Here is a 23217-nt window from a genome sequence, read left to right as displayed (position 1 = left end):
TTGTGGGTTGAGATGAAAACAGTTTAATAGAACAGAAAAGGAAGGGATAATAATAATAATAACAACAACAATAATAATAATATCTGTATTGTAATATATATATGTGTTATTATTTATTATTATTATCGAATACACAAAATGAGTGATGCACAATACAATTGCTCACCACCCGCGCTGACCGATAACCAAGTAGCGATCACTACTTCCTGGAACACGCCTCTTATTTATATACTGAGCATGACGTCACGTGGTATGGAATACCCCGTTGGCCAGCTGGGCGGCTGTCCCAGCTACGCACCCTCCCAGCCTCTGGAGAGTCCTCGACTAGCAGGGTACTTTACTTAACAACAACCAAAAATATCAGTGTGTTATCAACATTCTCATACTAAATCCAAAACACAGCACTAGGATGAAATTTAACTGTATCCCAGCCAAAACCAGGACCGCGTAGCATCAGCTTACACTTTGCTTCAGTACCACCTATTGCCTGGTTTAGAAAAATATTCCAATTTAATAGTAGAACTGGATACCTTAAAAACATCTAATGCAACTGTACTACCTTTCCCCAAAGAAAAAGGCTCATTTATCTTTGTCTCTTGGAGGTACCACTACCATTCAAAACCTCTCTGCCTAGAATGAAGCAGTAAATTGTATGTACCAGCAACTCATTTTTATGGAAGTTAGCAAGTTATAGCCCAGCAAGGCATTCCTCTCTCTCATCTGCTAATAAACACATCCATTTCATGTAAAATGTAAGATATTTTGAAAACTTCATTGTGACACTGTATCCAAGCCCATCAAAGCATCAAACTGGGAGCAAGATGATTTTCCTGGTTTGTAATGTAAACTTAAACATTTTAAACGCAGAGATTTTGTGATCTTGTCTGAGATGAGCCATGAGACAAAATGTAGAATCAAACTAAGCGGTGCATAACATCTGACAGAGCTACAGCAAGACATTCTAAACTGGTTTAAATACCTGAAAATATTATTTTCTTCCGTATTTTTAAAGAGGTAAAAACAGAGTCAGAGAGATACCTTATAACCGTCCAATTTAATCACCCTTCAGATTCCAGTCCTTGTGTCCTCTCCTCCCTCTAATGCCACGATCACAGACATCTACCCCAGTTACGCGCAAGCTCCATGCTCAAATTGTGACTGGCATTTCTGGTTCCTGCACCAAAGTTGTATCTCAGATTAGCGATTACAGATAATATGTAATTAGGTTCTGTACTTATTCACATATTCACTGTTTAGTCCAAACAGGAGCATGGAGAGAAGTTTGATTTTGACTCATCATGTCTCCACATTGCTGCGTACATAACCGATGGGTAATCTGGAGCGTACCTGAAGTCAAACATGCCTTTGAATACCTAGTCCTAGGTCCAGAAGGCGCTGGGCAACGGGAGCAGTTCTCTTTCTTCAACCTGACTTCTAAAACAATTGTATCTGTAACAGGGGAGCAAGACAGAACAAATGGCTTTAATTTCTGAGAAAGGCAGAGGTTACTTTCGTAAGGTATCATTTGAGTTATCAGAGGAAACTGGTGTGGGGGCACTTCACAAAACCTGTAATATGAACACACGTAAAAATGATAGGAGGAAAAAAAAAGATCCAGTAAGATGGTAGTCTACTGCAAGTAACCAAGACCTGTGGCATTTTTAAGAAGTGGAATACAAATCCCAGTTAGCATTTTTGCACAGTGCATTTTTTTCAAGTTCAAAATTTAATTTAAACCCATCTCTGGGTGCGAATAATGAGACAGGTATCATTGTAGAACTAGAAAGAGGTAAGTTTGTATACAGTTCATCATCAAACTCTGTTCTGCATGGTCACTGACTGGTTATTCAAACATGTTTGCAGAAAATAAGTATAAAGTTCAACTTCAGTGGATGACTGGTCTTTATGCACCATTTAAGCATGTAATTTTACTTCAGAATGATACTGATTAAAACAATTCATGGGCAATTGTAATCTTGTTCTGACTGGAAGGGCAGGAAGAATGTGACCCTATCATAAAACAAAGCACATGCTACAGCGAGCGGTGCTCACGTGGGCAAAAGCCTATGGGGGTGCCTATTTCCATGCCTGATTAAATGCAGCTTATTGGTATAATGTCTTCAAATTTAAAAAGCTTAATTTTGAAATCACCAGATAATTGTGTAATTGTGGTATTTGTATTCCCTGTGATGAATCAGAGAGTATAATTTCTAACAGTTCTGTGAAAATAAAATCGCCTGAAAGCGTCCACGACAGCTCTGTTCTTTGATGTACCTGGGGCTCAGAGTTTGGCCCTAAAGCAGGTCAACAATATTTGAAATGAAAATTCACTGACAAATACGACTACACATACTGTGTCCAGTAGACTTTTCGTTCTAAAAAGTACATAAATCACCTTCCTTCTCAGAAGAACAAGATCCCCGAGGTGTTTTCACAGGCCAGTCAAGTGCTTCTGATTTCTCTGCATAGCAAGCTCCTTTGAAGGTAGTTCAGCAGCACGAGCTGCACCGCTGCTGCGTTTTGTCTGGCAAGCAGTGCTGTCGCTTTTAAAGGCAGATATATCCATGATGAACAGATTGGTTGGACTCTCATGAAAACAATATACCCAAAGCATTTCGAATAAGCAGGTGATTCTCAGTGCTCTTTTAAATCTTCCTATTTCGCTAAAACACAAGCCACCTGATAAATACATGTATGACAGAAGTAATTACAGTCAAATTGCTGGAAATGCCTATCAAAGCTGACAACACCGCGAAAAGATGCTAAGGAAAAAGCATCTAGATGCTACCGAATGAATACATCAATAAATTTGGGAGAAACATCTGGATTTGTACAAACAAGGTGTGGAAATGCCTATCAAAGCTGACAACACCGCGAAAAGATGCTAAGGAAAAAGCATCTAGATGCTACCGAATGAATACATCAATAAATTTGGGAGAAACATCTGGATTTGTACAAACAAGGTGTTTGTACATTGCTTCACGTAGAATCTCCAGAGACGAACAAAACACAAGTAATTACAGGCAACCGAAGGTAATCCTTATTTCTTTCATTTCACCTGTATGGAACTTGGCACAGATTTTTCAAATGTAACTGAAGTCTACTGCGAGACTGCATGCCCCCGGGCTGTTAGTTCTTCTAAAGGCAAAGAAAAAGGCTGTAAGAAAAATGCAAATTCGGGCCAGCAAAAAAATTTGTCATCACACACAGCAGCTACAGAAATTTTGGTATGCAAAAACCTAAGGTATGCAAATATCATAGCTCTCCATTTAGTCCGAGTAAAACAGTCTTGCAGCAGTGCAGCTACAGGACCAGTAAGTCCAGTGCTGCTCAGCATCGTCACTCCCGCAGCAAGCAGCAGTCGTCAGCCTGGCCGTCACCCCACCAGTGCAAGGCCCCAGAAACGCCCACATCGAGTACTGATGAACAACCTTGCTAGAGCAACACTCAAAAAGGGTAACCGCCCTCGGACATAGGACGTCAGCGGTGCTGTGCGGGTCTCTAGGATAAGCATGCCTCCCTTCGGCAAGGCCTGTCTGTCCATCTCCCCTGTCCCAAGCTGTAATGCCACCCGAGCCTTTCCCCTCATCTCCGCCTCAGCCCACTGCCTGGGAAGGTCTACACAACCTCCTTGGTACTCTTCTGCTATGAGCAGGTTTTTCAGGGTTCTTTTACTGACTGTAAGGTTTACATACAGCTGTCTAATCCCTTTTTTCCAAAACCTTTACTGGCCTTCCTTCCCTTTACTCTTCTCAAATGGAAGAATCTAGACCATCTCCTAGAGTTGCTGCCAAGAACCTTCTCCAGATGTCCTTGTCCCAGAGTCCCTAGGATGCCACATACAGATGTACAGGTTACATTTCATGCCCCAAAATGCTGCAAAGCAACACAGAGGGTATACGCAACAATGTGTGGTTTTCCAAGTAAAACGCTCTACCCTCAAAACCACTATCTAGACCAGGCTTGAGATGTAATACAACAAAGCACCACAAATGAAACCATAGTATACAACAAAAAGCCATGCAGTACTGATCTAAAGGCATTACTGATGTCACAGGTCTGTGTAGGACTCGTTTTTTGGGTTTTTTTTTGTTTTTTTCTTTGTTTTTTAAAGAAATTTACTCTTTGGGTAAACTTTCTCCCAGTATCAAGTATAAATTTATTCATGGTTAATCTATATAGATTCAATTCTGTACCAGTATTTTAAACCAAATAATTATTGCCTAATCTTGATATTTTCTCCACTGATGTAATCATAAGATATTCTTGTAGTTCCTCACCTTTCATTTTACTAATCTAAACAAACCTCGAAAAGTTATTTCAAGATCTTTTCAACTTTTCAACAGATACACTGTCCTTTCTGTAAACAGAATAGTAGCTCTTTTGTTCATCCACTCCAATAAAGTGATACATATTTTTAAGGTGACTGCTTACAGTAATCTACATGAAAGCTTACCGATGGCTTTTACAGTATTTCTCTGATTATGCCAGAAAACACCATGCCTGGTACATGATAATTGCACTGGTTTTGTCTCAGCGGGGGCACATACGTGGCTCACAGCCATAGTAAAGCTACAAATACACCCAGGCTCTTTCTGCTCTTCTGTAACATCCACACGATGAACTACAGAAGTTCCTGTTAGCAGTCCCCCAGGATATGACTTGTGATATTAGGATCCAAAGCACATTTCCCTGTGTAAGTAAGTTAATCTTGTTTTTGTTACACCAATTGAAAGGCATTTAGTTCCCCGCTTATAAAGACAGAGCCCTGACTTCTTTTTTTTTTAGCATCAGTTGTAAATTTCAAACACACGGAGGATTTGCCCCAATCATTAATGAAGATGTTAATCAGTATTAAAACCCCAAATGTCCTTTTACTATCCCCTACTGTACTTCTGCCTTTGAGCTTTATACAAGAGTTGTAAGGAGACAAAGTCAAAAAGTAGAGGGACTTCAAAGTTTACATTGCAGGGATTTACCTCGAAACAAAAGCTTTATGATTTCATTTATACGTGTTGAGAAGAGCTATTAAAATGTATAGTACTATAAGCCACTGCATTATCTTCACGTCATTTTGTGTTTATACAATAGCAAACTAGTACTCCATTTCTGCTCAGATATTTAAACTGTAAGCTCTTTGGTGCAAGCATTATCCTTTTGCTGCATGCTTTCACAGTTTTTAGCCCCAGGAAGACAATGATCTCTGACTGGATACAAACACCACACATTATACAAATTATCCATTAAGAATTAGGGAGTCTTTCTTTGGCATCAAACAAATGCCTTGACCACTTATTTACATATTTAAAGATCATCACCATGTTTGAACAAATAAAAAAGTAAATTGGTCTCTTACCCACAAATAACTAACAATTACTTTTTGCATCAGAATTTTCATTAGTGATCATCCTCTAAATTATTGTGTAAAACACAGCTCACCCACGCTGAATAATTATGTCTCCAGAACTAGGCAATTAGTCTAAAGTTCTCACATAACACTTTACCTTACTTATGAGTATTTAAGCTTAACCTAATATGTATCTACTATACCTTCAAAATAAATGTTTCATAATATTTTTAAGTAAAAATCAGTAACCTCAAAAGGAAAGAACACTGTCCTGAGCGGCCACCTGACAATAATATGTAGACTGCAAGACGACAACTCCAAAAAATTTTGAAACTTTATGTTCCTACATTATTGTATGATACTAGATACTACCACTCCCCTAAGTTTTACTAAGCTGGAAACAGCTTGGAAGATGAAGGAAAACAATCTCTAAAAGCTGAAGAATTACAATGTTGGCTGGCTCTGTTTTTAATGTTTTCAAAGACTGAAATATAGCGTCTAAAATTAAAATACCAATTTGAGCTATCAACGATGACAACAAACATCGGTAAAACTATTTCTCAGTATGTAATTCCTACGCCTAGTGATGCCTGTTCATTTTCAGCCAGCATCGCACCAAACCCTCAATCCGAACCAATCTGACACTCAGCATTGCTGTTCAATTTTTCATGAAGTTATAGGTGTAGTCCGATAACGGAATTAAAAAACCCAACACCCTTCCACCAACAGCTGCCAGTCTTTTCCAAAACTAAAATAACGGCAGAACCCATTCCAGTAACTGAGAATGGAGGGCAGCAGAGATTCCCTAACTTCCCCCCCACGACACGCTCTATTAAGAGCGGACCAGCCTGCCTTTAGCCGAAACAGGCCACCAGCCCTGTGCTTCCCTCCGTGTTCCCACAACATACCACACCCCTGCAGTCTGTGCCCTGCCCCTGCAGCCTGCACCGAGCGGAGACGGGAGCTGCAAGCCAAGATCTCTCCTTTCCCTCGGGAGCATCTGAAGCTCTCCTGCTGCACAGGCCGTCCTTGTGGCAGTTACAAGGTTATCTGAGGTCATCTCCCGGTCTGTCTTATCTGCCTCCTTTTCACAGGAGAATTTACGTGTGAGGCAAAAGCCTGCATATATTCAGCTAACTCTCAGCAGCAAACATCGAAGTCTTTTTAGGATAGGCCATGTCATTTTAGGGCCCGGTGTATAAAAGGGACCAAGCAATTGCTTGGACTGCTTTTGCATTCTAGAGCACCTACGAGTTTTCTGCAAATTTTAGGCTAGACCTGATGAGTAAACGAGCTTCCAGTCTGTCCCCAAGATGTTAAATATAACTAGGCAGCCATTCCAAACATTATGAAATTAAACATCCTCCTCTATTGTGCATAATAAAACCAAATTGCTACAATTGTGTCGTTAAACGCCAAACGCAGCTAGTATGAAAAATGGGAGCAGCCTGGAGATTTTTCTCGGGTTCTGTCAGCAGCACACATCTGCCTGCAACAAGGAATACCTACATCCATATGCTTTCTGTCAGCCTCTATGACAAATGCAGCACAGCCTTTGTGCTTCCAGCAAACAGAGAGAGTAAATGATATATAAAGGCCCTCTTTGTTCTGATTCATGGGTAGAAGGCATTACACAGACAAAGAAAAATGTAATGTCTGCATGCTGATCAGGGATGTTCAACCACTGCAGCTGTGAGCTGATTTAGAAAAAACACCGTTTTATTTTGTATTTATGAATTTGAGTCCAAGCTAAACGTATTTGTAAACGACTGGGGCTCACTTGTCACTTGGCCTCCATCCACTAACGCAAGCAATGCGGCCGCTCGGTCTGGGCAGGCTGGTGCTGTAAGCTCTCGCGCCTCGCAGCAGCAGCGATTCCCCTCCTCGCCACAGCTGAATCGGCCTCTGAGGGTGAGCAAAGGCATCCGAACTGCTTGCTGTCGGAGGCCAGCAGCAAAGCGCAAACTCCCTGCAGCCACGGACGGAAACTGGGAGGAGGAGGCTGGTTCAGGAGGACTGCTCTTTCCTTCTAATGACCTTCCAGTGTGGAGGACCGCCCTATCGCTATGTCTAAAAAGCAAAATTTGTATTCCAAGAGACAATGCCAAAACACTGTACGATTATCATTTTTGCAAGACTCAGCTTCCTATATTGCAATGAAGGAAAACAAAAAGCCACGCCAAAGCCAAGTCCCTCTTGCGCTCCTTCTTACTTGGTCTATTCCCTTCTACCTCCCACATTCTAGCAGAATTCCAGGCTTCTATAGATGTTAGAAAAACATTTTACACAAATAAATACATCACAGGAAATTAGTATTATTAGGCTCATCGCTAGACGAAAGGTAGAATTCATGTCCCTTGAGTACTCTATAATTAGAGGAAGATAAGCAGCTCCTAAAGGAAATTATGACCCACTAGATGTCTTACAGACCTATCTTACAGCAGTGTCCATAAAGTCCTCTGGTGATAACTTACATATTTGGTTGACTTGAGAGTCTAGGTGACTAAGTTAGGTTAGAGGTTTCACCTTATCCTTTTTAGATGGCTAAACTTAAAGAGTTATTAAACATAACAAAACATTAAGCTTTTAAACTCATACATCATGTTAATCACTGAACCACTTATTTGTTTGTCTTGCTCTATTCCAAAGCTGACTTTAGGTAATCTACAAACATGCGATTTCAGAAATAAAGTTTCACAACTGTTAGGCAACTATGGCAGCAATGATCATTCCAGAATAACACCACTGAAACAGGAGGTGCTATTGGCTATGTTATTACAGGGTCTGTTTCCTTAAAGCTCCTGTAAAATCCATATGCACAGTAACCCGTATTTGCAAGTGAAAACAGTTGCTGATGTGTGTGTTTATTCTGAATACAGAACAGGCATCTGCATGGGCAAGTGGATGTGCATGCAAATTTCCTCCCAAACTTATAGAGACAGGTTTGATCCAAAGCCACAAAATCTTTTGGAATATTCCTGTTGATTTCAGGGATTTTGCCCACAGATGTTATTTCCACGCCATTGACATGACTCCATTGCTCCTAAATATCAAGAGGAAGCTTAACTTTTCTTTTATTTATAGCACAGTTAAACCGAAACTGAGTCAAATCAAGCCCAAATACTCTAAGAAGGGATAATCTCAAGAAGCAAGCTTGATAGTCACTACATAATTAAGCGTGAATTGTACTGTTACATATCTTCTCCTGCGGTAGATATTTGCAAGTAAAAATCTGGGATTTCTCCCCGCCCCCCCCCCGAAATCTATTTAACGAGAAAAACCTCCAAACTTTTAAAATACATGTGTATATGTTAAAGCTTTCCACTAAAAAACCAAAACAAAACCAAACCAAACCCTTCATAAAGCTCAAACACCTTCCACAGTTACCCTTTGCTGCTGATGATGATAAAGGATCAAAATAAGAGTAAAAATAAAATATTCTGAAAAGCTTTTGAATTCTGTAATTGTGTTCACGTCGCAATGGGTTTGGTTTTGTTCAAATCCAAAGTAATTAGAAATCCAAAGTATTTAGAAAGCTTCCAGATTGCCCTCAGGCAGAAGAGTACCCCCAACTCTCTAATATTATTCTAATAACCAATGAACATTTGATGCGCCTCTGGATTATACATTTGCTTCTACGCAGGGTTTTTGGGGCCCTTGATCTACTGTCCTGTGGGCGCAGGGGCGTCTTCTGCTTAAAATGCTCCTGGTCACCACAGGGCAGCCCATCTGTGCCAACCAGGCTCAAATTAGCGGTCAGGTCCCAAACAGAACTGAAATGCGGCCAAACAAGCAGCACTGACCTCCGGCACTTCACCGGTGGCTGGCTGATCAGCGCAGGAACGGGCGCTTGTTTTGCTTTGCCAAATCCTCTCACGACTTCTCTTGAAAAACTAAAGCTTCCATTCTTTTGGCCTAAGCCGCCGCACTTTAATAAGACGAGTTGTTGTTCTCGGTTTGCTGATTGATAAGGTTGGAAGCGTGTTTAATTTGCGTTCAGTTACGTGTAATCTGGCAAGGGGCCAGAAGGAATAATTTATAAAGGAGATAAATTTGTATAGATTAGCCAAGTGCCTACTGAGTGAGAATATAGCCATCTATAAATATTTAGAAGAATTAAACAGCAAGGAAAGATAAATATTGTTGAAAATAACACATTTAGTAGGCCACTGAAGTATAACTAGGAATAAATAAAATCAAGCAAGAAAAAGGCTATGAACACAGAGGAAAGGCTTAGCAGTATAATCAGGTAAACAAAAAAAGGTCGTATCTCTGTATCTATACCTCTGCCATCACTCAGTCTAAGTTTATAATCTCAAACATATTATGCATTAAATATAAGACAACAGCTAACTGGTTAGGTTAATGACCTTATTGGTCTATGTTTCTAATTTTCAACTGACCAGCTTGGGACATATGTAGCTCTCTCCGTTTACGCTACCCATGTTAAACTAACAATAAAACATACTTATTTCTCTTTCTTCATACTGTAATGTATTTGTGTTTTGTCTTTGGGTTAACATGTATTTAGCTACAGATTAAGACCAGTATCTACAAAAGTCTGTTCTTCCTATATGTTAGAAAGCTGTATGTGGTCAAAGTAGCACACCAGCTCGTCTCTTATTAAAACGGATGTTGCTACACTTCAAAAATCATTTTATATTAACAGTGTGCTAAAGATGTCAATGCATCTATCTACTGGTTTATATTCCTATCGCTCCCTGTAGACAAACCTATATGTGGATTTATATACACATATATACACACACGTCATGAAAGGATTATGTAGTGTACTCACCACTTTCCTTGGAAAAGAAAGAAAACAAGCTAGATTAATTACTGTTAAAATTTTGGCACAGATTCCAGTCTGCCTCCTGATTCCAACAATTTAAGATGGGGAAAAAAGTATTGCTCTCATACTGAATAAACCATCATCATAAAGAACGGTTAAACACAATTTTGCTAGTCTTTCCTATGAAATTTGCACTGCTTTTGTGGTGAGCTTTTTCCCCTCTTTCCGTAATAGGGGAAAGAGGATCACCAGACAACAGGGCACAGCAAGTGGACATTTATTTAGTGGACCAAGTGGGAGATGGGCTGCATCAGGGGAAGCTTTACACTCGCACACGCGCGCAGGTGCGGGTGGCTGGGACCTGCCCCAAGCACTGCTCGGCCGGGCGGCACAGCGGAGCCCTGGGGAAGCCCACGCTCCCTCCCCGTGGGCGCTGGCACCAGCTCGACCCCAGCACCGCCTCCCTCCGCGCACCCTGCGCTGCGCCGCACCAGGCACCTCTGCGCGTTGCACACACGCGCTTGACTGCTACTGGGGGGGTTATGTTGGCACAGACGGCCAGTCAGACCAGTCCTCACTGATACCGCGCTGCATTTTCCAAAAAGAACCTCTCCGATATCGGACCTGCCACGAAGATCTACAGGCAACCCAGGCTTGCTCTCAAGCCTTTCCTAATACTGCAGGAGGAGCTCATCTTGCACGAGGAGACTGTCACAGCATCTCCTAACGAGAGAAGTCTGCTGGTTTTTTAAAGAAATTAAAATTGTATCCCCTCATGAAGCAATCACATCATTATTGCGCTGTATCATACCCTTACTTCTTCCCAGACTGCAGAACAGATTGTACAGAGAGCATCTTGATAGCATCTAAATACTTCCACCAGGATTACTTTCACACTTTTCTGAATAGAAAGATAAATGTAATTACTCGTCAATTTTCTACTTCTGGATGAAAGTCAGTTTGAAACAATAGGAAAGGGCTGAAAAAATGGGAGAAATATTAAGCGCAAGTGAACAATCACTATTTCTCCACTAATCATCTCACGGGATTTTGAGAGAGAGATGTCAAAAGTATACTCTGGAAGTAAGAAGCATCTCTTCAGTCTTTCAGAAGAGTAGTATTTTACTGACATGAGTTCTTGCCTCTGTTAATTACAGAGGTCTGTGTGGGGTAATCAATGTATATGAAAAAATGGTTTGGGGTTGTTATTTTAATTATTTGAGTAATGCATACTTTGTACAGATTTCTTTTTAAAATATAAAGTCTAAAATCTCTGGAGTACAGACGGATAGCTCTGAATAATCCTAGAGAGAACTTGACTTTATATTAATTGATCTGCTAATCACGAAGTGGTTATTGCCTGTATATATTTAAAAATAGATAATAAGGTCTTAATCACTACTTTTAATCTTGAAGTTCTGCTTTCTTAGGTAGTAAAAACTGTAATCCTATGTGGTTTATGCCTCATTTCTTACCTCTGAAAGTTATTAGATTTACTGTCAGAGAAGTCTGGGGTTTTTTTCTTTGTTTTGTGTAAGTATACCTAAAAACATAGTAGAACATCAAAGAGAATTTAGAGTTTTGTGTAATATCTTTAGAAAACTTGTGACTATTTAGAATAATACTATTGTCCTCATAAAATCATAATCATTTCCACCTTAGGTCCTCATTACGTGGAACATGTCAACTCTACTTGATATAAAATACCTACTTTAATGTGAATGAGACCAAAACAAAATTCTAGCATAGGTAGCCAGCTAAACTAGAAAACATTTCAAGTAAAATGGTGTGCACAGCCTGAAAAAAAATTCATCTGCTGCTGTTATTCATTTGTCAGCATGTATTGAATTCATGAATACATGGCAGAAGTATTCCTGGCGCAAAATGAGTTCTAGAAGACATGATTTTATCCCGCACATTTGCTCATAATGTACAATCCTGTCTTTGGTTCGCCTGCTATTTTGACCTTATCCAATGAATTCTCAGGTTATGATTTTACTAAAGTAATTTACTGACAGAATAAGTTTCAAAAACAGTTATTTGACCTATCCCGATTAAGTGATTCTAAATTAAAGTATGAGCAATTAATGTAGTATTTAAATTTTCCACCTTCCCTTATTGATTTCTTCTCCCCCCCCAGTACTTTTATTAGTACTAGTTAATTTTTGCTTGTCTCAGAAGTTAATTTCTAAATTTCAAAAACCAACATAGAAGAATTTTGCGAGCTGATGCCGTGAGATCAATTTTACAACCAAACATCATTATGATTTCAGTCTGATTTCAGGGAAAGATAGTTCTACAGACCGCAATGAAGAACAGATTATTCTGTAAAGACAAACCCCAAAAGCATACATGATGACAGCTGCAAATAAGCCAATGTATTTTCAGTCTCTGCAAAATGTTAGGTTTTCTCAGCTGAGTAGTGGAGTAAGAAGTTATGGGAGACAGAGAGATAGATAGATAGATAGATAGATAGATAAAAAATATGCAAGTATGTTTTCAAAGTCATAAAGAAAACATCCACGTTTCACATCACTAACACTAGCACAGTGTACCAGAATACTTCCTATTTGGTATGGAGTCCATTCAATAAAAAAGGTAACAATATTTATCGCATTCAAACTAACTTATGGAATTTCATCTAAGTATTTTTAAGTGTGTTTCACAACAGTGGCTTATATCCCAGCCTTTAATGGGCAAGATTACATTTTACACACTTCGAAGAGAAAAATCCTGGCTCTACTGAAAATGATGACAAACTTACCAAGAATGCTAAGACTTTCAAAGGAAGTTGATATTATTGACCCAAAAAGACACAGACAAGGAAATCACATTCTTCAATTCCTAGTCTCACCTAAAACCACCACAATACAAACAACTTACTGGCTGTGTGTCATCAGCTGAACCAAGAAGATGGCCATCACTTTGTCCCATTGACGGACATGCTTCCGTAGCACTTTTAAATTGTTAAAAAGATAGTGTTGCTACCACAGCTGTTAATTTAAAACAACAATCCATTTGAAGTTTTACTGGCACCGAAAGTGCTGACAAACCTCCATCCCTCATCATCTCTTTATGAAAGGGACTGGACAAATCAGACTGGAAACCTTTAAAGATATTAGCTCAAAATCAAAATGGAAGGGGATTTTTTCCGATGTGTTTATTCTCACTATCTGACACTTTCACATTAAAAATAAATTGCACATTTCCTTTCTTATATAGTACCTGGTGGATTAATGCTTTTGGAAAACTACAGTTACTCACAAAACCAGCTAATTCAGACCCAGTCCTTTTTTAAACCAGTAGCTTAATTTGATCCTTTATGGGCAATCCACTGTTACCATCTTACTGGAACTACATCCATCTAAGTATCTCTGAGTAAACCAAAATATTATTTTCCTTGTTTTTTAATGCATGCTTTATGTTTTAGTAAGGTATGTGATTTTTCTTTAAAAAGAGCTATAATCTGCTTCTGTAAAATCCATTAGCTCAGAGTAGTGTAATGTTGTACCAAAAGCCCATTGTCCTGAAATTAAGAATCAAAATCTGCTATGCATTACACAGCGTAGGAAGTCAGTATTATTTCTAAGATGAGTCACAGAACAAAATCTTTTCCAGATTCCATGAATAGTGGACTACCCCATTCCATTGGGTAGTCAACGGCTGAGCTTATGAACATGCTACTTGAAGTAAACTGAAGTGTGGCCTTGCTGGCATCTACTGTATTAGAGAGTAAACTACTGCTGTTGCAAAGATGAGGCAGCTGCACACCTTTTGCGAATTCACTTCCCATTTTACATGCGGTAACATACCGAAACACAAACCTCTCATTAAAATGCTGTATGTTGGACTTTATTGTAGGATAAGGAAAACAATTCTCCTTTGCAGTTTCTAAAAACAGTAACTGCCTATTGAATTTTTGGTCTTCACCTTTGGAAAATGCTCAATATTTCTAATATTTTCATGCGTTACAGTACTTGTGGTAATACATACAAAGACACATGATCCAGACCCATCCTTAACTAGAAAATGGACTTGACCTTCAGAGTCCTGCTTTAGCCTCAGACACAGAAAGCAGCAGTGAGGCAACTAACTCCCACCCAAGCCTCTTTGCAACTTTCTGTGTAGAAATTTACATTCCATTGATTTTTCTATGATTTTTAGGTTATGTAGGACATTTGGAAGGTGGAGCTCTTGTACTCTTGGAAGGTATTTTCTGAAGCATCATTCATATTGCCACCATGTGTTTGCTCTAGTGACATCTTTAGTAAAGCAACTAGTCTTTAAGAAAAGGGACCTAGAGACATAACCAACTGATGTCACTGCCTGGAGCTGCACTCAAAGGGAAGTGCTAATTTATCTCAGTTGATTGTTTTATTTATTCTGTGTTTTCCTATTAAAGCAGTATGAGGTAGACTCCTTTATTTAGAAAGCTCCTTCTCCTAGAAATTAATTTTACCTAATTGTTGATGTTTACCAATAAAGATCAGAAAAGAATCAGCTGGTTTTTAAGCTACTGTTGCAACTAATAGCAAGCTGTTGGGAAAGCCAACTAGGTATAATAGAAGCCATGCTTCTAAGTGAAGATAAAAGCATACTCATTTAGTCAAAACCAACGCTTTTGGAAAATAAAATGGAATACTATAACATACTAAGTGTCATTACCATTAAGTTAACATTACACACAATATCTGTGATGCTGAAATGCCTGAGTGTGGAGAGCACGTTTTCTCCTAAGTATTTAGAGGTATTTTCTCTCCACTCATGTACAAAATTCTACTTCAAGTTAAGCTCTTTACATAGTACGTAAAAGAAAATTTCCCCTAGACAATATACGCTACTCTGCTTTGAATTACTACAAATTATTTTTCAAATAATTCGCTCATTCTCCTGTTCTGGGAATGTACGGCTACCCTTTCGTTGCACGATCACCCCAATTCCTGGGGTGATTCTTCTTCCTGAATTCACTGAGTTTCGGCCAGAAAGCATCACTTGGTATGTTTAAGTGGTATCACTTGCTATCTTCAGGTCATTTAAACTGCTAGGAGGCAGGGGAGAAGATTTCTGAAGCTGCTGTAACCCTTGAATTTTTTTCGTGTATCTGCATGTGTCACAAAACAGAAAAAATGTTGCAAGATTCAGAAATCAGCCTTTACAGTAGTAGGGATTCCATTACAAAAAAAATATTGGAAACAATCTTCCATTACTGATACATTCGGCAATTCAGAAGCACGAGGAAATTACCTCAGCTGTCGAGTAAACAGATAAGCTTTCATGTGGGGAAGGTCACAACGAGCAGAGAGCTCCAAAAGTCTTCCTTCCTGTGCTCATCTGCTTTATTTTTGTATCTTGCTCAGCAACAGCTATTTTCACTTTTGTATCTCTCAGTTCAGTTTTCTCATGCCAAATACATTCAGTAGGATGGCATCACACACAGCAGCTTCTGATCAGAGTCAAACCCCTTCAATTTACTGCTCCAATCATTTTTGTGTCAGACATATCCACCCTGCTACTTATTCCGAATCAGCTGGACTGCCTCCCCCTCACTAAAATCCACCCGTTTCTTAGGCATTGCTTTAGAGAAGAGGCTATAAAACCTCCGAGCCTGTGCAATTTCTCTGCTTCTACAGTTCTTCCACATTATCGCTCCCTGAATAGTCTGGATGCTAGTAGGTCAAACTTCTCTTGCCCTGGCAGAAGACCTGCTAGTTTTCCTGAAGGAAAGGGAAGAAAGAGGAAGATAAAAATGATTCCCTGAACAAATATTTTATAGTCTTACCAGAAAATGGTGAGAATGGATACGAGCTGCGAAACTTTAGATGCTCTACTGCTTTTAATACCACAGCCAAACTTCTTGGAACTTGACTTCAAAATGCAGGTTCCTATATCTGGAAAGTGGGTGCCAAAAGCGGTAACTGGGAGTCTGTTCACTGTTTTTCTGCTTACTAGTTTTGGGTTCTTATGGAGCTTATGTCTATCTGAACAAGCAGACAGTAATTCAAGTACTCTCTAACTCATTGTGGAAGCTCAGACAAACAATTTACTGTACCCTTCCACTTCCCAGCTTTCCAAAACTGTAAAGCATGGCATAAAACTACTGCATGACGGTGTCACGAGGGTAGCTGCACAAAAGATTTGTGGAATGTGTAATAAAGCCTACTTTCATCTGTAGTAATGCTTCTCTTCCCTATTGTTTTTTAACCACCGCCTTAAAAACAGTAACTTAGAGCTAAGTATTTGCTTTCCAGGATGGGAAAATACGCACTTAAAATAAGACAAGAAACCGATTTTGGTCCAGAACTTCAGCTATTAAAAGCTGCACATTTTGCAGTACCCTTCAACTGCTCTTGCCCGAGAGCCTTTCAGTGACCTATCTGAATGGCTGGGCTGCGTACATCAAGATGACTTTGCACATTATCCACATCCCACGGGAGAAGAGCCTTTGCTCTGGAAATAGCAAGCCCATTTTTCCTTCCAGTGCACTTTTCACTACGTAATTACTCCAAAAATCATAAATACATGGCCAACGAGATTGGCCTTCTCCTCCAGCACACACACAAGTTCTTAGTGTGAACTAAGAACCTGATACAGACAGTCACGTTTCATGGTTAGTCTCACATTGGATGGGCCAGGGAGGTTGATGAGGCTGGGATCTGTGGCCAGGTCAGAAGACACTGGCAGCCAATGCAATGAGTCATAAGATCAAGAAAACCAGCAACACAAATGCTGATACAATCTTATTTCTCTTCTGTGATTAGACATCTTTATGAACAAATCCTGTAAAGGTTAACAGATGACAACCTTTTAACAGAATGGTAAAACAACATCTAAAAAAATCTGCTGGTTAAATGCAGATTAGTTATAGGTATGTATGTACATTATACAGACATAACACTACCCTTATATCGTATTTTATATGTACATATTTATAAAGTAAACTAACCACAGGTATATAACTTATGAAAGCCATCACCTTATAGTCTACAAAGTCTTAAAACAATTTCCACTTAAGACCTGGTTTTGAAAAGAAAAACAAGAGAATGTCAAGTCTTTTTGCCCATTAATCCCTCCTCAGAAGATAAACCACCAAGCATTATTTTAAATGGCCTGTTCTGTTATTTCATATCCAGTCACTGCTCTAATTGTGGGCAGGAATAAAGTACTGAGCTGTCGAGCTTAAACGTATTCAGGAATCTTATTTTTAAAAAGTCACACAGAAAAATGTAATCTGTCCTTTGCCTTCCGGCTTTGTAAAATCACAGTCATAATGCTGAATATCAGTATTAAGTAGTCCCCATGAGATGATGGAATAATGATCTTAGGAAATTTGAATATTATGGTTACATTTGATTTTCACATCCATCCGGTCAGACTTTCACAACAAGCAGTGTGACCATGAATTAGCATGAAATTCAGAGCAGTTCTCATCCCTAGAGGGCTTCTTTCATGGTATGTGCCACGAACTAGTAATTTACAGCACTGAGTCTCTCCGGCCCCTAAGTGTGTCAGCCGGAGACCCCAGCAGACACGGTCTGACAGACTGACTGCAGCGCACACTGCCTGAGCTCAGCACGCACCGCGGCGGTCACGTCCGCAGCATTATAATTCAGCTTGGTTGCTCAGCATCACTACTGCAACAGTATCAAGAGCAAAGTTATTTTTCCTCAAGTCATAGGAGAACAGCAATTCCCAAGTCCATCTTGAAGCACATGCTTTCACCGGTACTCGATGCCTGTCATGTTAGTAACAGACTAGTACCGCTTGTGAAGGAGGCCGATAGAAAAAACAGAAACAGAACAGCCCATATGGCAGCCTGCATTTATTGCTTATGAAGACTTTCAGTCCGGCCCTACCAGAGGGCCAGACCCTGGCAGAGGTCAGTTTCTGATAAAACCATAGAAGATAGGCGAGTTAATGACTCGCATCTGCAATTTTAAATTATTCAGTTACCACTTGAGTACTAACCACAGGCACAATAAACAGCAGCTAATACAAGTCATGCATGTTTCATAAAGGGAAACTGTACCCTCTGGAGTATATTACATTTATCTCTGAAAAGAGCGACTGTTTTCAAAATCATTTAAGACCGGTTTTTCCTGCTATTACTTCAACTTTCTGCAGTAAAACCTCCCATTGATTTGAATAGGACTTTTATTCAGGTACAGGAGACGGATTGCAATCTATTAAAAAATATTTACTTTTAAAGTCATAAGTACAGGGGAAAACTTTTTACAAATGGGTTGGTTCAGTTTCCCTGTGGCTTACGCAACTCTCCTTTGCATGGGCTGCAGATCAACAGCTGTAGCCTCATGTGCTTCATATTCTGCTGGGACATCCAAAAGATGGAGCACTACCCAAAAGCCAGACAGGCTCACGAAGAACAGGGTGGTGGTCACCAGTATTACAGCGACTTTGCACACTGCAATGAAAGCCTACTCTTGTTGGATGCCTGGGAGCAGACAGGCACTCATCGAATGTCTGCACCCTTCAGCAGGGAGCTTCTCGTGTTGTCTGCAGAGATTGAACATGACCAAAGTACCTTTTCCCGCTGTTTGGAAAGGAGTCTAGCATAGAAATACTGAACAGAAACCCAGAAAAGGGAAGAAAATAGGAAGTACTGAAGTACTGTACTTGGTGCATAACCAAGTACAATTTTACATAACTCGCTGGCAGCTAGCAATCTTAGGAGTCTGGGTCCCTCATATATCATAGTCAGTCATTACCTTCTTTAAATCAGTTATGACTGAGAAAGCCTGAACAAACCTCACTACAATTGCTATTTAGTTATCCCGGCGAACTTCCTGGTGAGCTTACCTGCAGTGAAGTCTCTGCTGTTACTGTTGGCAGTATTATTAAAAGCAAAGCTTGTGAGACAGAGAACAGCAAAGCAAACAAGCAGGATTAAAAGATTAATATCCACAGAAGTGCTTGGCACGAAATAACAGTCCACTAAAGCATAATTTAAGGAGAAAAGAAAATTTCACTTTAAATTAGCGCACCGTGAACACCTCTGATAGATGGAGAGAGGCACCGCTAGAGTATAGCCACCGGCTGTTAACTCCAGACTTGTTTTTATCTGGACTTGGCAAAGTCAGTATTTTCATAACTCTGCTACACTGAGACTGCAGCTCACTGAGCTGTTAGCCATTTCCTCACACTTCTTATCTTTTTCTTCTATAATTGGTTCCCTATCCTTGACTTGGGAAGATAGTACCATGTACCATCGTTCTGCCAGCAGAATACTTGTTCCTCTAAGGAATTAATGGTACTACTCTATATAAAAACGTCCCTATTGAACCAACACAGCTGCTCTTTTAACTCAATTACAGAGCAGTCATCCAGGAACAGAAGATGACTTCTGAGGCAGGAGAACTCATGTCCCTCCAGAAACGCTACCTTTTCTCCAGCTGTGGAGCCGTGACTCCTCAGGATCCAAGCCATTAAAAAGTGCCCGACTATCACAGGATCTGTCGTCCGATTACTGCACTCTGCCTTCAAAAGAGCTCTTTCATTCACAAAGATATTAGCAGGGAGTTAAAGTGCCATCAATTTTTCTCTGCTACCTCTTGGATAGTGGTTTCGTCTCTTCGAGTTAATAAGGTTAAAGAAGTAGAGATTGTCAGTGAAGTCACAGTAAATTAAAAGCAAAACTTCTCCGTCATTGCTATTCCAGAGTTTCTGCCAAATTCACCACCTTCTCGGGGTTTCGCTTCAAATGAATGCTGCTAAATTTTTAGAGAAATAGCAGAATTCCATGCATACTTAAAACCCTCATCCTAACCTTTCCCTCAAACAAATGTGTACAAATACCTGTGAAAGAGACCATAATAATTTTGATAAAGAAATGTGCTGCTTTTACAGTAAGATCTTCAAAGACTCCAGCAAGTGACATTATTCTGCAAGCGCCTCTCACTACTTTTCCTACCTGTTACTTCTTCATGGAAGAATGCGTGTCGCCTTTCAACATAGCCATTTCTAACTTCGGCAGGTTATCAGAGAAACACCAACAAGGTCCCTGTTTTTAGCCATGCATTTGTCCAAAACTAAGGACTATGTCCCTATAACAGCAATACCACAGGACTGGGAGATGTAAAATACCCATCTGCCAGTACATTTCACCTCTTCACTTTCCCAGCTCTATCACCAGGTTCTCAAGTAAACGAGAGGTTCATGGGGGACGACATCACAGAAGCAGCAAATTGCCTTTTCCCTTACTCAAACCATAAAGACAGAGGAATCTACATGGAAATCAACACGTGGATTTAGAGTTGATAATTAAGTCACAGTTGAACTCCTCCTCTCCTCAAAAGGTACGTAACTCTCTTCAAAGTTTCATGAAACTCCAGCTGGTTTTTAATTCTTTACATGTAAATAAAATGTACACTTGTCCCACATGTTCCAGTTGGAAGCGGTCAGTCTATACAACGCAACAATGACTGAATGGATTTTGTTCACAGGTGGCTTGTTTTGCTCTTCTGAAGAGCTGAAAAACCGGTTTACTAGCTTTGAAGTTTGGAATCCTGTTGGTTCCTTCCCAAATATGAAAAACAGAATTTTCTGCAAGATTTCTTTGCTGAGCTGAGAACTCAGCAGAACAGAGTTTGTTACATCTAAAGAGGTTAAAAAAAAAAAAAACAAACAACAAAAGAACCACAACAACAATCCCCAAAACCACTGAGGCACTACAAACTGCTTTACTCCATTAAGCAAACAATTTAGGCAGAGGAGAAATGTCCTTTAGTGCTGGAAACTTTGATTATGTAAATAATAAGAGATATTGTAGACCAGAACTTTCCTGAATCTAATTTTATCCATTCCTTCACAGCATCTAGTATAGTAAACCATTATTTACTACAGTGAGTATAGTATAGGTTACTGCCTAAAAAAGTGAAATAGTACTGTTCTCACCATGCCCACAAAAAATCTGAAGTGGTTTTTCACACATATTCTGACAACTCAGCGTATTTTTTAAAAGGTAAAGATAACTATCAAGTCTGCATTAAAAGACTGTGATCATGATGCTATCACAGTATTGTGCAGAAATAAAATCTGGCATAAGCAGAGATGTGATTAATACTTATTAGCAGAACAGGACTGACACACTACTACTGCCGTAACGACGAAAAGAAAAATCAAAATTGCCATTGGTTAAATGTGTGAAAGAAATTCATGAAACTAGGAAATGCTTTAATGCTATAAGCAGTAAAAGAAGAAAAATGTGCACAGCTAGAAATGGAGATTAAAGATAATCTAAACAGAGCTCAAATTAAATTAAAATATCACTTGTTAAAATAACGATAAGGTGGAATACAAGAGCAAAGGCAGACAGGAGTGGGAGACCAGAGAAGGAAACTGCTACAACCAAATTTGAAACAATGTGCAAAGAGGTATTATGCAACCCTTCAAGGTAAAACAATCTCAGTCCATGAACCTGGAAGAACTGATACATGCTTTTGCATATCCAGTAGTAAGTACTGTAATGGATGTTTTAAAAAGGAGGGTTTTTTTTTTTTTAATCTAAGTAGTAAATTAAAAAGATCCAGAAAAGTTTGGGTAATTAGTTTTATCTCAAATAAAACTAATATATATATTAGCTATATTTTTTATATATATATATATAATATACAGAAGACTATAGTGGGAATTTTGGATTATAAAATAATTAGAGATATAGATGTAAGAGAATGTTTTATAAAATGCAACACTAGGTAAGCAAAAATACATCAGTTTGGACTAACTAAGCATCTCTCAAAGAAAAATTTCCCCAACTGAAGAATAGAAGGCAGATGTTACCCGTGGTTTGATACCACCACTTTTTGTCTTTTTGGCAGTCAGTTGGATGTTCTTGAAGAGAGCAAGATCTCAGCTACACAGACTAATTGGTGGCAAACCGTGACCGAGCGGTGTCATAAAATATGACGCAATGGTGTCATACGTTATAGTTATAAATGCTGCCCTAGGATTCCTCAGTTAATGCACTTCCATTAAACACTGGGAAGCAGCAGGTATTTTCAGCTATTTTAATGTTTTCATTTATTGTTAAAACCTTATCCAGAATTCTCTGTGCAATTCTAGACATTTAATGACAAGGAAAAAAAACGAATTTGAAATAAAAGCTTGTGCCAAGAAGGATCACTACAATAATAAAGAATTTGACTGTGGAGAAACCGAATAATTTCTGATTAATTTAATCCACAATTTGTCCATTCTTCAAAATGTTTTAATGGACACGAAATTAAATCAGCCCCTAAGCAGTAAAAACAGCAGCTTATTTTTGTTAAGTACAAAATTGTCATCTCTAACTTCATTCCTTCCAAGTAGGCACCACACACCACCAACTCATACTGCTCCTTGCAAAAAATCTGCTACAACCGTTTTCTTAATTTCAAAGTCAGACCTTCTCATAAAAAGTGTAAACAAAATCCTGTCCTTTATTCCCCAAGTACCCCTACATCAAAAGCAAGTACACTACTAAGACTCCAATTAAACTTTAAGAGTTCTTACCATCTATTTTACAATTCACATACCTTAAAAAAAAAAATCATATATCAAGTCTACTGCTAATTATGACCCATAGCCATAATTTTTTTCCTTTCTGTCTAATGTAAACCTTGCGATATCCATTACCATTGTAAATTATTTACAGCAGAGCTGCTGAATGCAAAAGCTAGGCTTATTGGAAATTCTGTTGGTACACAAGATAGCTTTACAATATATTACACCTTCCTACTTCTATTAGACTTATTACTTCATATTTCAAGCAGAAGTAAATATTCCCCTTGTGGGAGAATACTGTCTATTTGTGTAAGACTTAATGACATAAGGTAAATTGTGCTGTTGGTTCGAGTTAGATGTGCAATACACTTCAATAATGTGCTATTTCCTTTTGTATATGATGCAATCCTAAAGATAACATGATTAGAAAACCCATTTGTGTTTGAAATTTCCTTTGATTGTTTTAAAGGCTATTACTCACATCAACATTGTAGTATTTTTCCCTCATCAATTTCCATTATCAGTTTGATTCAGAGTAATGCTCTCCCAGTAGGTTTCCCAAACAGATTTTAAGTGAATATAG

The sequence above is a fragment of the Calonectris borealis genome, chromosome 6, assembly GCF_964195595.1.
Source record: "Calonectris borealis chromosome 6, bCalBor7.hap1.2, whole genome shotgun sequence".
Taxonomy (NCBI): Eukaryota; Metazoa; Chordata; class Aves; order Procellariiformes; family Procellariidae; genus Calonectris; species Calonectris borealis.
Note: the sequence above shows the minus strand (reverse complement) of the source record.